The sequence below is a fragment of the Dermacentor variabilis genome, unplaced genomic scaffold (genome assembly GCF_050947875.1).
Source record: "Dermacentor variabilis isolate Ectoservices unplaced genomic scaffold, ASM5094787v1 scaffold_18, whole genome shotgun sequence".
In the NCBI taxonomy this organism is placed as follows: Eukaryota; Metazoa; Arthropoda; class Arachnida; order Ixodida; family Ixodidae; genus Dermacentor; species Dermacentor variabilis.
Window position 1 is genome coordinate 4,637,624 of NW_027460346.1, and position 15,228 is coordinate 4,652,851.

A 15,228-nucleotide genomic window follows, 5' to 3' on the forward strand; every position below is an offset into this window, starting at 1 on the left:
CGATGTATGATACATCTGGTGGGCCAACAGGATAGGGGGACAAGCAACCCGCGTCCAGATGGAGGTGACCAGACTGGGAGGCAAGGGAGTAACAATACTTCTGAAGGCAGAGCGGCCAACGACCGAATCGTCCAGTCGTTGAGTGAACAAAGCCAACACAGTGCGTGATTGTCTGTGACAACAAGGAAAGGTCGGCATACCAGTAAGGAGGGAATTTCGAAAACGCCCAGACAAGGGCAAGACATTCCCGTTCTTTAATAGAGTAATTACGTTCAGATTTCGAAAGGAGACGACTGGCGTTCGCAATAACACTCTCGACAATTGATTAATATAAAAGCGGTTAACGGCAACTGAATGAAACCAACGACATATAATTTGCCGTGATGTGGCGTTCCTTAGGATATCTTTCATATGGCGCTTAATTAGTTAATGAAATAAGATCAATTATGCAAAAAATTTAATATTCCTTTTAGGGCAAAGTGCGTTTCCTTACGTTGTAGAGGGCATTCCGGTACGACAGATCAAATTTTTTTGTGGCAACGCGCACGCTGCGTGGTGATATTTTTTTGGCGTTTAAAGAAAGCCCGGAAAATATTAAATAAAACCACGTGACTGCCCTCGTGCGCTATTGTATTGCGGCGCGCGCTCAACTGTGCGTAGACCATGTTGCTTATTGGGAAACACGGCACTTCCTTTCCGTGCCTAGACCTATCTATCAAGGGGGGGGGGGCAAGGGGGGCAATTGCCCCCCTCCCCCTCTGTCAAAATTGGGGGGTCGAAGTATGTACGACTGGCGTGACGTAAGGCATGAAATCGGCAGATAATCAATTGCTGGAGTTATTTAATCTCTATGCACACGTAGTCTACATAGCGTTGCAGTCCCAGTAGCCTATCACGATTACAAATCTAATCAAACCTCTTAGAGGTATAACTGTCGAATTTCATTGTGCAATCACGACTTGTCGAAGATATGCTCGCGAAAATGACGTTGGTCGAACGTGCGAGCCATTTTAATACCAATACAACTTTAAGTCTTTGTAAAATTTATTCTAAAGGTTTATGTCACTTCGGACTCTGGTGATTGCAATTTCAGGCTGTTACTGAATAAGACCTACACTATTATTTGTTTGCTGGTAGGAGCAAAAACAACAGATATTTCGCATTAAAAAGCATGAGGGCCACTTTTTGGTGACGTGTCCCGAAAATTGACGCTTCGTAGATTGCTTATGTGATGTGAAAACTGTTGCTGAATAGTCGCTTTCTCCCAATTTTTACGCACTGTAGACGACCTTTGGTTGTTTTCCTCCCGTACGCTCGGTAAAATATGCGAGGCACGGTGTTTACATTTATTCGAAGTACTAGGCAATATTCTGAGTGACGAGCGATATATGTTTGTTCCGTGTAGGTTTATTGCAACTTTTGTAGAAAGTTACTAATTCAAACGTTGCAGAGTGTTTCGAAGTCAAAATGTTTCTCAGACTCCTAAAACAACAGCACGAGTGAAGGTTGAAATTCCGTGAAAATAGCGAGAATTTTAAACATAATCCGTTGCGATACTCACTTTCCTGCTTTAAATGCAAGCTTGCAGTTAATTACTAAATCCCCGTTTTCCCACGTCTTTTCCTGCATCATACGAGATTCATAGTTTTTCTCTCAGTTGTCCTCGGTGAGCTGAGCAAGGCATCGGTTTATATCGGGGGAAAATTATGGGCATGGTATGGCCAATGTGTTCGCAATGTTCCAAATGAGTGAGTGAAATGCGCATTTTCCAGTAGAATACGCATGCAAGTGGTCAATAGGGTTATCAATAGGGTTTTAAGAGCAGTGTAAAACTTAGACGGCTGGGCTGGCATAGCAACAACAGGTCAAATTATTTTGCGAACACAATGGGAACAATACGCAAGTTTAGGTGCGATGGTAAATGCATGTTGATCAAATACAGCCTCTAAAAATGGTAAGCAACTGTTCGAAAGTACCAATGTGGAAAGAGCGGATATGGTTTTAGCTCTGTGTGCGTAAAGTGGACATAGAAGGAGCGCAGTCGAGCTATTTCAACGTAATAAACGAGGTGTCCTTGGTGTCAGTGTTTGTTGGCTTCTTATGATATGAATAATAAAAATCGGGCCCTTCGGTTAACCCCCTTTCTTCTTGTTTATTACAAAACGAGGGTCTCGAGTCCAGCAACATTGATGACTTCAGGTAGCATGTGTGGTTTTCTTGACCAGTTGCGTTCACCCAAAAAGATCACGTTCTCGTGACACTTACGGCAAAAACAACGTTCCACGTCCGCCGCCAAGGTCTGTGAGTGGTGGCGCTGGCTAGCACTCCCAAGGTTCTACTAGGACACATAAGTACCCAAGAAAGTGGATGTGCAAGCTGCGCCCCGGTAGCGCAATTGGTAGAGCGTTGCACGCGGAATGCGAAGGTTGTGGGTTCGGTTCTCGCCTGCGCCAAATTTTATTTTCATCCACTTTAATTTCCATTAATATATAGTTTCTTTATGTCATTTATTAAGCACAAGCAATTTCTCCTATGTTGATCTTGGTGTCAGTGTTTGTTCACTTCTTCTGATATACCTATTCTAAAGCCATTCTGAAGATCTCCAAAAATGCCATTATTCTCTACCCATGCTTGCAGCTTTAATTTGATTACCTGCAGTGCTAGATTGTACATTACCGATGTAATGCAGGACGACGACGAAGTGTCTTCTTGGTAGAATGCTTCTATCTGTGTTCTCAGGTTTCTGGCGAAATCTTCGGATTTTCCTGGTGCCTCGGCTCCCGGTCTTGTGGCCATGGACGCGGAGCCTTCCAGATGCTCTCCTGGCCAGGGGTCAACAAGGCCGTCCTTCACGAGAAAGACAGGAAGCGTGCTCAGTGACACCGACGACACTGAGCTGTACTCCGTGTCGGATGAAGACTCATCGGATGATAGATTCATCACTGTCCGCAGAAAGAGGGCCAGAAAGAAGACTATCACAAAATTTCAAGCCAATCGGCACTATGCGCAAAACGCCGTCTGTCGTTAAGGCGCCAAGGCTGCGAAGCGTAGGCGGTCTCGGGCGACCACTGTTCCCGCCAGCGCCTATGCGCGTGCTGTCTTGTTTGCATTCTTGATCGTGATTTAACGATTCTGTAAGCCTTCAGCGATGTCTTGAAATGGCTGTTGCGAGATTGGGTGCTTTAACACGCACAAAAAGTTGCCAGGCACGCACTTAGTTTTCGGTGCTGCTTTACGAGCAAGGGCGACGGAGGCGGTGGATCGCGGCTGTTCGACGGAGAAAATATGCAATCGCGCGTTGGTTAGTCCAGTTTCAGAGCGATAACTGTGTTTTTATTTTTTTCTTGGTGTCGCCAGGATCTGATTATGAGGCACGCTGTAGGGGGGGGGGGGGACTTCGGGAATTTGGACCACCAGCGGTTCTTTAACGTGCACCTATATCTAAGTACGTGGATGTTTTCGCATTTCGTCCCCATCGATATGCGACCGCCGTGGCCGGAATTCGATCCCGTGACCTCGTGCTGAGCAGCCCAACACCATAGCCACTAAGCAACCGTGTCGGGTCGTTTAAACTTCGTTGCCTTGTCTACAGTCCAGAAGATAAAATAAACACTAGGCTGTTGTTACTGATGGGACACGATGATGATGGGATGACACGATTAATGATGAGACACGAGAAAAAATAAACATGCGGAAATTTAAGCCAGAGAATGCGGAGCAAAGCTGTGAAGTGCTCATTGTGTTTAAACGCTTTGAACGAAGAGCTCCGTGCTAAAAAGCAGGTGATGGCGCCTTCATAAAAGTGTCACGCAATAACCCATGCTTTGCACGGAATCGGCTGTTGCTGTACCTATCGGTGGCACTGAAATTCGATCAGTGGTACGTGTAGAACGTTCGGCGTACTCTCGCCCCAGCTATCTGCATGTTGTCTGTACAACCTGGCCTCTGTGAGCATTACAGGCTTTTGATAGGGCATGGGAAACACCTGAACTTCGAAGCCCTGATGTCTGCAACTAATGCACATGTTCATCCCAGCTATGTCACGCGTTGTGGTCTATTCTGAAGCCTTCATGGTTATTTTCTTCTTCTTCTCTTGCTAGTGGTGCTAGCTAGTGCTTGTTCTATTTTTCTTCTTTTGCATGAAATGGGTCAAGTTTTTTTTATGCACTATAGGCTTGTACAGAAACATTTTGTTTTGGTTCATTTTATTTTTCTATGTTGTATTTTCCCGATTGTGTTTGTTTCTTTTAGTTAGCTTGCTCTTCAATACATCTCTACATTCTTATTATTAACAGAGGGTCCCGTTGGAGTTTTTGACTTTGGGACCCTCGTCTGTATATTGTCTCTTACCAATTCATTGTATAATAAGAATAATAAACTGAAACTGAAAACCGAATATATGTTCATGTAGCTTCGCTCTTGTTGTCTCTGCTTTGAAAATGATTCCAATATAGCACGTGGTTTAGAAGAAATATTTAATGCATGCTTTGTATTTGCTTTCAGACTACTAATATTGTGTCAACGTAATATTTTAATTAATTAAAAAGCGTTGCATTGGCTATTCAGCCTCCGGGCAGTGCACCAGGCGATACAATATGCTGTTTAATTCTGCGTTTGAGTGCAAGGGTAACAAAATTTGGGTACTACACTCTAAAAACTAGGAAGGGTATCGCAGGAGTGAAGTTGCCGGTTCACTCTTCAAAGCGTCGTTTTACTCTCGCAAAATGTCGAGGAGAGTGAAATGCGTTGTTCACTCTGTCAGCAAGGAGAGAGTGAAATGTGCTTTTCACTCTCCCCTTCAGACAGAGAGAGTGAAAAGACTCTTGCGACAATAGAAAAGAGAGACTCTTGCGGCAATAGAAAACAAAACGTAGCGTAATCTTCTGCTTCAACTGTAGGTGGCTGGCCCCGAACATGGCAATGTATCATTCATGCACGCTTAGCAAAGAACACATCGTTTTGCTTCTAAGAGAACAGGCCGCCGCAGTTCAAAGGAACGCGTAGCGAGCGCTCTACTTTTTCACTCGGAGTGGCTCCACCACGCGCGCGCGCGCTCAAGATCGCGGAACAACACAGCACCGGAGAAAGTTGAACCGTCCAGCGAGCAAAGGCCAGCCGAGGGAGATCGTGTGTTAGCCATCTCGCGTCGCCACGAAAACACGACAGTCGTTCGTCATGCCTTGGATATAACAACAAATCCTCCACGGTAAGTGAATTCTAACTTAGGTGCACATTCTCCGTATATGTCATGCTATCGCCAGGAAGTCGTCGCTGCGCTTAGCCGACGCGATTGACAAAGGACTAGGCGTACGCGCTGTCTCTCGATGTCAATCGAAAAAGCCAGTCGTCGCGATAACTGCATGTGATTTTATCACTTTGCCGTTGTCCGTAAGAGCTTTAGAAATCGCAAACGCTGCCAGAACTATGGTATGTTCAATAAGACGCCAGGCGAGAGGACGCTTAAAATGGTTAGTTCACCAGCCCGTGATTCCGAGCCTATGCGGAGCGTGATTAGCGTGCGTTTTGTGTGTCTGAATTTATTCAATTTGGCAGTCTACTGTGTACGGAACGCTGTTGAACTAAGGAATCACATAACAGAAGGCGTCATTTTGCTGGCAGTATGCTTTTTTTTTTTATAAATAAACCGCGCGCTTGACGGTGTCTCGCGCAGGGGGAATCTGCGACCACTGAAGTTACGTGCAGCACCAGTGCTAGTTAGAAACTTTGCCGCAGACATTCAGCTGCATGCTGCAAGAGGTCAGTTGGGCGCGTCATCTTGAACTTACTGAAAACGCATGAGGAATCCATGTTTTATGCTGAAAAAAGTATAAACCCCATATAAGCGATCTTGCGCGCGGCAGCTACAAGCGACGCGACGGAGATGGCTGTCGCGTTCGCTCGTCGCCTACAAGTCGTACTCCGTGCGAGCGACGATTTTGAGCGACGCCTCCCCGGTGTTGCCGGCATGAGGGCTGCAGTCACGCGTGACGCGTGCTTTAGTAATTTACGTTGATGGATTTAACTATAAAAAGTACCATAAAATATTTCCGGAGGTCTTGCAGTACGTCCTTATCCTTGCACGTATAAAAATTGAATCATTTGCTCGTTCCGCGCGACAATCGGTAGTATTTGAGCGATGTATGTACATCCAGTTCCTGCTTCGCGCTATTGGCTAGTCGCTCATAGCACTTCTGGGCGACGAGCGACGATTTCTAGATTTCCAGAACCGAGCCACCTGTTCAAGCGACGGCCCGTTTTGTCGCTCGAAGCCGTCGCTCGTCGCCGTCGCGCACTAAATCTCTCTCACTGTGTTTATCCCTAAGACTGAACTGTTTTTGCTCATGTTGAAATGGTGTGATTATAGGTCTGGTTTTGTCTCCTGTTGCGGTTTTCGTGCACGGTGCGAAACCGAAAGGATGCTTATGTCTACGAACTCTGAATTGTCGAGCAGCTAGTTACGCATCGGCATCGAATATAGCGGCTGCTGTGTGGAATTACAATTGCAGGGGCGCTTTGCATACGCTTATTGTTTTGGACATGCCTGTGCATTTGCTAATATGAGTTGGCGTGTCAGAGTTATGTCATATGAACAGCTAAATCAGCCTTCCTCTGGGGGTTACAAGCGTAATGTGTGCATTTTGCTATAGCATGGCAGATCAAGATGTGTTTATCGCTTGAATATTTTTAGTAGAGAAATAAAATAACAAAATAAAATGTTGCTTTAATTCCGTGTTACCAGTCTGTCGTACACAGAACAATAGGTTGGTGTAATAAACTAATAACTGCGGTTTAACTGCAACTTTTACATGCCTACAAGAATCTAAGATGCTAGATTTCAAACTGCAGCAGTAGTCGGGTCTGTCAAAAATGAACTCCACTGCGCACCTCATGCATGAAAATAAGTTCATGCCTTTTAGTAAGCTTAGATGCAGGCCGCAGTGAACTTGTTAGTATTGAAATGTGGGTAAGCTTGCCATAACAAGCCTTGTTGCCCTTTTTTATAGGCACATCCATATATCCATTCAGCTGAAGGACAATATTTTCATCCCTACTAAGCATCATGTTTGCAGCTATAATCCTGAAATTATGGCTTCAGCAATGGCACAACCAGGGATGGTGCGGGGGGGGGGGAACACTGGGCACGTGCTTAGGATGTGTCACAAGTGGTGTTTGCAATACACCAGACTCATGACAAACCTATGACGTCTGAAAATGACCAATATTCTATTCATTAGCAGGAGTATTCTAACATTCATGAAAAACAAGGATGAACTGTGGTTTATTTGTTTTTTTTTGCTTAAATCTAAAAATTTAAGTTAGTTTAGCAGTTGACTGTTGCAGTCATTTGGATGTTTTGCATGCATTTCACTAGGAAGACTAAGAGCTAAGACTTTTTTATTGCCATGGCATTGACTGTCTTGATGTTGTTTTGCACCATGCCCTTGTGTTGACTTTTGCATACGATATTTTTCAGGCACCCGCTTTATATAACGCAAGAAGGCAGCTGCAAGGACACGAGGATGTGAAAGAGCCAGTGCAGCGCGACTTCACGTAGTGCAGAGGAGCCAGTGCCAAAAAATCAAAATACATTGGCATGTTATTTGGACAAGAAAACTAGTATGTGGGTATATTGGGTGTACCATTTGACCAAATGTCAACAAAATCAAGATACAGTATGTTACACGAAGATGAAAATTCTCACGTGCTCCAGGCAGTCATCTTAACATGGTATATTTATGTAATGTCTCTGATTGGAAAGTCAAATCAAGTATGCTCTCTGGAGACAAACACATAGCAGCAAGTGTAATTGAAAAGTTAAAAATGTGTTTTAAGAAAGCTGATTAGTTCTGAGAAGTGACTGCTTTTTGTCTTGCCTCTCAACAGATATATCCATGTGATAAAAAAATAGTGGTACAATGAAATTACATATTTGCTTAGCGACATGATACATACTTGCAATGAGCACGGTGCCTGTGTTTACTATAAAAAGCAACAGCCCATTCTTGGTTAGGTTAGGCCCACTACAACATGCAGGCATGGGTGATTGGCGCTTTTTTTATTTCTGTGTCGTGAGGTTTATTGACGTGCGTATAGGTGCAATGGCACGCAGTATGGCTAGTACAAAAAAGGGGGGGGGCAGATATATGTAGCTCACTGTACACGACACAGGGCAAAGGAAATCCGTGTTCAGCAACTATGTTAAATGCCATGTACGTAAATTTTACAACGCTACTCGTTCGAAGCGCGCACAGGTGCATATTGAAGAAAAGTTTCCAGGGTAGATAATTTAGTTCGTAATTTACACTAATTTTGCTCTAACCACGAGACATAATAATTTGAATATACTGCACGGAAAAACCTAGAGCGAATTAAATTGTGTGTCAGCTTCGTGTGTATACATATAGTCTTTCCTATGCATTAGGTTTTTTGCGTAATGCATTAACAGTTGAGAGCCTATCTTATGATGTGTACTCTGTTTACATTACAGTTGTTTATTAGTTTACTCGTTTGTTTTGCGACTGATGAAATGCCGGCATATATATATATTTTAAACATTTGACATAACCCTGTATGTTTTGCAGGGACAACCCAGGACGTGCATTTCTCAGCACCCAGTCAACTGCCAAAAGTGACTCAAACACAGGCCACCAGTAAGTGGACATCAGTTGCAATTTCACATTATGCAGTTGGCGGCTGCCTTGTACGGAGGCTTTTTTTTTAATGAGATGGTGATGTCGTTCTAATGTACATTTTGACCACAAAGGTGCGATCATGTCTCACAGAGGCATATATGGTTGCTATTCTCTGCGAGGGACATGTTCTCGTGTTCGTGAAGCATTTGTGTTTGGCAGTATTGTCGCCCAATGAGTCGGATATAAACACTAACTCGCCACTGCTGGCAAGTAGTTGCGAGAAACGCATTATGACACTGTAAAGTTATTTCATTAATTCGAAGGAAAGTTTTGCAGCAGGAAAAAAGGTTGCTATTCCAGGTAAACATGTCTTTTTCTCACAAGTTATTTAGCCAAACTGTGGATGCATGAAATTCGTGACTTATGAATAGATTTTAATTTATTCTTTAGTAATGCTTCTAAACGAGACTAGAAATAGCATGTGACTACCTCTGCAATCAGCAGACCATACATTTACAGTCATTAGTGGCAGTTCCATGCAGTCTCGCACTTTATATTACCTTTCCTTTCAGCAACATTGGAACTGGTGGCTGCGTTTTCAGAAGGAGAAGTGCACTTGACACTGTATATGTATGTGTGAATTCGGTTTTCTTTGTATGTGTCTGCTCACTGACAAACAGTGCAAAAATCTGTTGTACCATGAGCCTGACGACGCCTTCTGCTGCTAGAAATGCGGCACTTCGTATTTTATAGTACTGCATGACATTTAAATCAAAGCTACCACATAAAATGATCAAGAAAACTAACTGCTGTTATAGCTGTTTTCCTCAAAGAACGCTTGTCCTTTATGGGCTGTGTTAATCTGAGCTCTCCACCGATGTTTCCATAGTATTATCCCTTAGTGAGTGAGAGATTGGGGGCAATTAATCGTGTTAGTGTTTAAGTGGTGTCCTAATTATGTGCATTTGTTCCAACAAAGTTGTCTAGATTACTTTATTGTGTAGTGTAAAGCTTATGAAACCATCAGCAACTACTGAGTTGCTAACACGCATATGGATTTGTCACTATACAGGTGAAACTCGGCTGTACCACTGCAGAGCTGCGGAAATTGCCTTCACCAGCGGCTTTGCAACAGCTGTTTCGCAGCATGTCGGTATGTGTTAATTTATAATTATGTTGGGATGGGCTAGTATTATGGACCACTGCTACTCTGTATTGTGACAGATCCATATGATAAGGGATGTAATGAGCACAGCGAAAACCTTTGAATTTTTTACTATGGTACATAAACAGGCTCTCCTTTTCGTCACTGGAGCAGGAGAGAAGGGCATGCAGGCACTCCTGAATGTACATATATTTCAAAACATGACACACACGCACACGCACGCACACACACACACACACACACACACAATTAAACTAAAGGCAGGGACGTTCCATCTTTCATCTTGAATTGAATTGTGCAGCGCAAAAATACAACACAGACCACAGAGAAGCACACATGTTAACAGGTTTGATACACACGTTAGTTCAACAGATTTGATACTTCAAGTGTGCTATTTTACACAAGGGGGAAGGGAAAGGGGAGAAAATCTGAAAAAAAAGTGGAGTGGAAAAAAAAATTGTGCCAAAAAGCATGAGAAGCATCGCGCAGCCAGGATCACCAGCAGGACAACCTTACGTATAGTTTGTTTCAATCAACTCAGATCACGTGCAGCCATTACTGCAATCAAGTTGTTTCCTTATGTCATATGAGGGAATGATGTGGGCCCAAAAAACTGTTTAGAGCTGAAGGATTATGTTCCATTCTAGCCTCATTACTTGCTTTTTTATCATATTGTTATCAGCTGCTTATGTTAGGGACAAAAAGTAAGAGTACGAACTGTTTCCCGATTCGCCATTACACACAACATGTCTTTGTGACTATATGTACATGCAGATGATCCATAGTTGAAAAATATTCAGTACAGTAGAATCTCATTACAAGATGCACTTGGTTGTAAGAGACATATGAAAATGGTTTGGTTGGTTTTCCGATGTTTGCCACGTTAACAATACTGTATACAAGAGACACCTTTGTTACTAAGAATGACTTTTTAAGTATTCAATACTTCGAAGGCACACAACCCAGACACATTCACTTTGTGCACCTTGTGTGCTCCGAAGGGCGTAAAGATCACGCAATCCTTACACAAGTCAATCGCGCATGTCTCTTTTAGCATGAACCAGAAAAGGAGGGCAACGAGGACAGTGCAGGGCAGAAAGTGTCGGCAGTTGAAGCTGACGAGCGTCTAAGAGCACCTCAAAGGTACTGCGAGCAACAAGGCTTGCAAAGTGAAGTGTTCAAATTCCAGAAGTTGGGAAGGAAGCTAACACAATCTACAGTCACTAAAAAGCTGTGAATGTCTTCTTTAAAGGGCCTCTAAACCACCGAGGTTGAAATTTAGTTGCGGTGTTGCAGTTCTACACAATAAGGCAATGAACAGGTAGCCACGAGAATTTTTCGAAACGGTGCAGTAATAGTGGAGCTACGTGTGTTTGATTATCGAAAAGTAGTCCCCACTCATTTTACTCTTTCATGTGGTACACGCCATATGGACAGTGTCGTCTTTTCCTTGCCTAGTACACCTCCAAATGTTACGGGACATGCCAACACCAACGAGCTCTGTTGCTGCCGCGCTGGCCCGTCGTCCTGCGAGGAGTGGCGCTAATACAACGGAACTGTATGGTGACTCGTGTTGAAGAGCCTCATAGGGAGACCCTTCTGTTGGCGTTTCTGTTCTTTGCCCCCATTGGCGGCCCACAATGGCATCGCGCGCAACGCGACGAGGAAGAAGGAGTGTGTGTATTTGCTTGCAGGCCTTGCCGGCAGTCGTACACTTTCGTTCAACCAATCGACAGCACCGGAAACTGGTGACATCATCAGAGACAGCCTGGTGACGTCAGGACAAACTGGGGGGTGCAGGATAGGTCCAGAGAGGCGCACGGGGTCATTTTCTTCATATTGTGGTGCTCCGGCAGTGCTACGCACTCTGGCATTTGGCTTCGTCGATCGTGACGGCATTCTGATTTCGATACGCGTGTTTACTTGAAATGTTCAAAAAATGTCGAGAAGTGGTTTAGGGGCCCTTTAAGCCACCCTGAGCATTTATTCCTTCAGATATATCAAAACATACTTTAGTGATGATGCAAAATAAAGTGATCTAGTCTGGCTCCTCAGTGTCTTAAAATTTTTGGTTTCGAGAGACATGTTTCCCGTGCCTCTTGAATATCTTCTGATGAGGCTTTACTGTAATATACACAAACAATTGTGTAACTCCTCCTGCAAGTATTATTCATTAAGCCCGATCACTTATGTGCAAAGCTTGTGGTTAAGTCTTGATGTCTGTACTTTTTAGAGCTTATGTTTATTAATTCATGCTGTTCTTATTGCTTCTTCGATGCAGGAGACAATGCCTACGAAATTATTGGCCCTGATCATGAGAGCCCTCAAGGGGCAAACAACATCTCTGTTGCAGAAGTGAGCCCGATACCACTTGGAAGTTACCATGACAGATGACACGGCAGCAATAGATACAGAGACTGCCATGTCTACTGCAGCTGCAACAGTGTACGAGGCAAGCAGCAGCGCGTCAGCATCAGCAGCAGTGTCAGAAGGAACCACACCAGGCCTGGTAGAGCAACATGTGTGCTATCACTGACTTTTTTTTTGTAGTGGATACAACTCATTTGCTCAACATACAAAAGCTTTTCACCACAACTGTGAGCCAGTGTTATTGCAGCAAGTGCAAGACTAAGTTAGGTGTTATAACACAGTACAAGCATCACTTTAATATATGCAAATGCAAACATATTACAGTTGTGGCCTCCCCAGCCAGCCCACATAGTGACAACAATGTGGAACACATGGTGGGACACACCTCTCTCCCATTACAAGATAGTAGACTGTCAGTGTTGTTGCTAGATTGACTGGTCTTTGTAGGCAACTAGAAGGACAACACAGGTGTCATAAGATTGTTGTTGATGTTGTTGTTGAAGAGGTAAAAAAGAAGTTTGATGCAGCTGAAGTGCCAACTGATATTGAGCAAATCAAAAGCAACCACCTGAGAAAGCAACACTATTGAAATTTGGGTATCTATGTGCCGCCAACTCTGGTAAGAATGGCATAGGACGGAAGTGTGATGAAAATCACACAGACACTGCTGTTGCATCACTGGCCACAGTGAGCAGCGACTTGTAGGGCAAGAGAGTCAACTGAAACTAACATTATGATATAGTGTCATGCTCCCATGTGACCACTTTTCAAGTTATTTTGCAAGATACAGCTCAACCTCTAGAAACGAGACTGCAACTTGTCTGTAAAAAAGCTTTCGCAAAAAAATTATTCATAACACTATTAACATAGCAGTATCTTTTTTTTTGTGTCGGTTCGAGGTTCCCGGCTGTCCATTAATGCAAAAATTGAGGAAAAAAAGAACATGTGTCGTACTTACACCTTTTTAACAAGTACGAGGGGGACAGAACTTTTCTAGTCATGCATCTTCATCATACTATCAAGTTTTTAAATGGCTTTTATAATTAGTATTACCAGTTATATCTGAGTGCATTGTATGCATGTAGCAGGTGTAAAATCAGGTCAGTTGGATCAGATGCCTTATCTGCAAGCGAGCCCTATATTCAAGAAATTTGAATTAAAATAGTTGCGTTAGAGACGCAGTCTTTCAGCACTTTATTGCCTGTGGTTTAAGCATTGCTCAATACTTTTGTGGGTGGCAATTTCAACCGGCACAGCACTGCGCTTTGCCACAGTCACATTTGTCTTCAAAGCGGTGTTTACCATTTGTGTTGATCTGTTTGTGTATGCATAGAGCAAGTTCTTAATTTATATTTTTCTGCATTCTTGTGCTTGCACTAAGCTTGTATAAGGCAGTTACAAAATGTGTGTCACTATAACGAACTGTTCTGTTGAGCTTACACTTGCAAATAATCGTGTTCAGATGGCCGCACTTCTATGCGGGTGCACCGCTAGCTTTGTGTATGTTCTCATGTTTGTATAAAGCTTATATAAGCTAGTTAGAAAATGTATGTCACTAAGCATTGTGATATTCTTTAAAGAACTGCTTGGTTGGTTTTACACTTGTGAATTAGTATTGAGGCGGTGGTATTCCCATGTATGCCCACTGCTAGCTTTCTGTGTCCTCACGTGTTTGTATTAAGTTTCTACAAGGGAGTTACAGCATGTACGTCACTAAGCGCTGTGATATTTTTTAAAGAACTGCTTTGTTGGTTTTACACCTGTGAGTAATAGTACTCGGGTGGCACTAGTCATGTGTAGGTACACAGGGACCATTTGTATACATTATGCTCATGTAAAGCAGTTACAAAGTGTATGTCACTAATTACTGTGATATTTGTTGAATTGCTGTGATGGTTTTACACATGTGAATAATAGTGGTCAGGACACAGTACTTGCGGTGTATAGTTGAATTTATACACTGCCAGGACATGGGCTGTATACGTACCAAAAGAAATGTATGTCATTATATTGTTGTGATTATTACTGTTTGGATTTTATTAAACTGTAATAAAATTGTTTCTTGTATCTATTGAGGTATGGCAATTTGTCATGCAACCAAACTGAGGACCTGAACTTGTGCATACAAATAAACAGCTAATTTAAGAGTATACTGCTCATATTCTGCTAAACCAGTTTAACAAATCTTGTACTACAATGCTGGAAAAATGACAGAGCTGACTCGGATGTACAGAAAAAGTTCTGCACTGGCTGAAGGACTGCCCCACACTGGAGTTCATAATGTTGCGTTTATTGGAGTAGAACAGAAAGTGCACTTCTATTAAAAATGCGACAGTCGGTGCAGAAACATAAGGCAGACGAGCGGATGTGGCACATTTTTTTCAGGGCCCTCCATGCCTACTACTGCATTTCTAGTCTTCCTGTGCTCTGCGTATAAGCCCCTGTTCAGCCAAGGTTTTTACTCCATGACAGTTGTTCTACTGAGTTCGTAGCAATATTGAAGAAAAAAATTCAATGGTTTTCAAGGACTTTCGAGGCCCCGACACAGTAACTTCAAGGACCTCATGCAATGTGTGTAGTAGTTTGGACAGGCAATAACTTGTTCAAGAACACCGTTAACTTTAATGCAAACAAAAGAAAACAAAACAAATCGCATTTCAGTGATTTCAAACATTTGAAAGACTGCTAATTTGCCTTTCACCGCCCACCACTAAATGCACACAAGGAAGCATTTCAAGAAAGCGCTCAAAGTTTTTCTGCAATAGCACAATTAACTACTTGGACCTGCAACATTTGCAGTTTTTGAATACTGTTTGGTTTGACAGTGTATGTGATGTCATCTGTTGCCTCAGCTTTTTTCACCATCAAATAAGCAATAGTCATTTCTAATTTCTTTTTATTGTGTCTGTCGCTCTCAATTTACTCTTCACGGCTTCTCTTTGAATGCCTCAACTGTTGAGCTTCCTGCTTCTGCTCCTCCAAGCACATTTGTCGCCGGTTCCATGTGCATAAAACTGGTATCTGCAGCTCCTTTGTAATTTCAACTTTAAGGATGTTGCT

At 43.0% G+C, this 15,228-nt stretch overlaps 1 long non-coding RNA gene across 2 annotated transcripts; it reads left to right on the forward strand.

Annotated features, from left to right (window-relative positions):
• The first annotated feature begins 5,100 nt into the window (after nt 1–5,100).
• LOC142568389 (uncharacterized) lies at nt 5,101–14,235 on the forward strand. Of its 2 annotated transcripts, XR_012825429.1 has the most exons (4): nt 5,101–5,206; nt 7,475–8,651; nt 9,706–9,786; nt 12,080–14,235. It is a non-coding gene; the product is annotated as an uncharacterized LOC142568389 (long non-coding RNA). The 2 variants fall into 2 exon arrangements; XR_012825430.1 differs by lacking the exon at nt 9,706–9,786.
• Nucleotides 14,236–15,228: the final 993 nt, after the last annotated feature.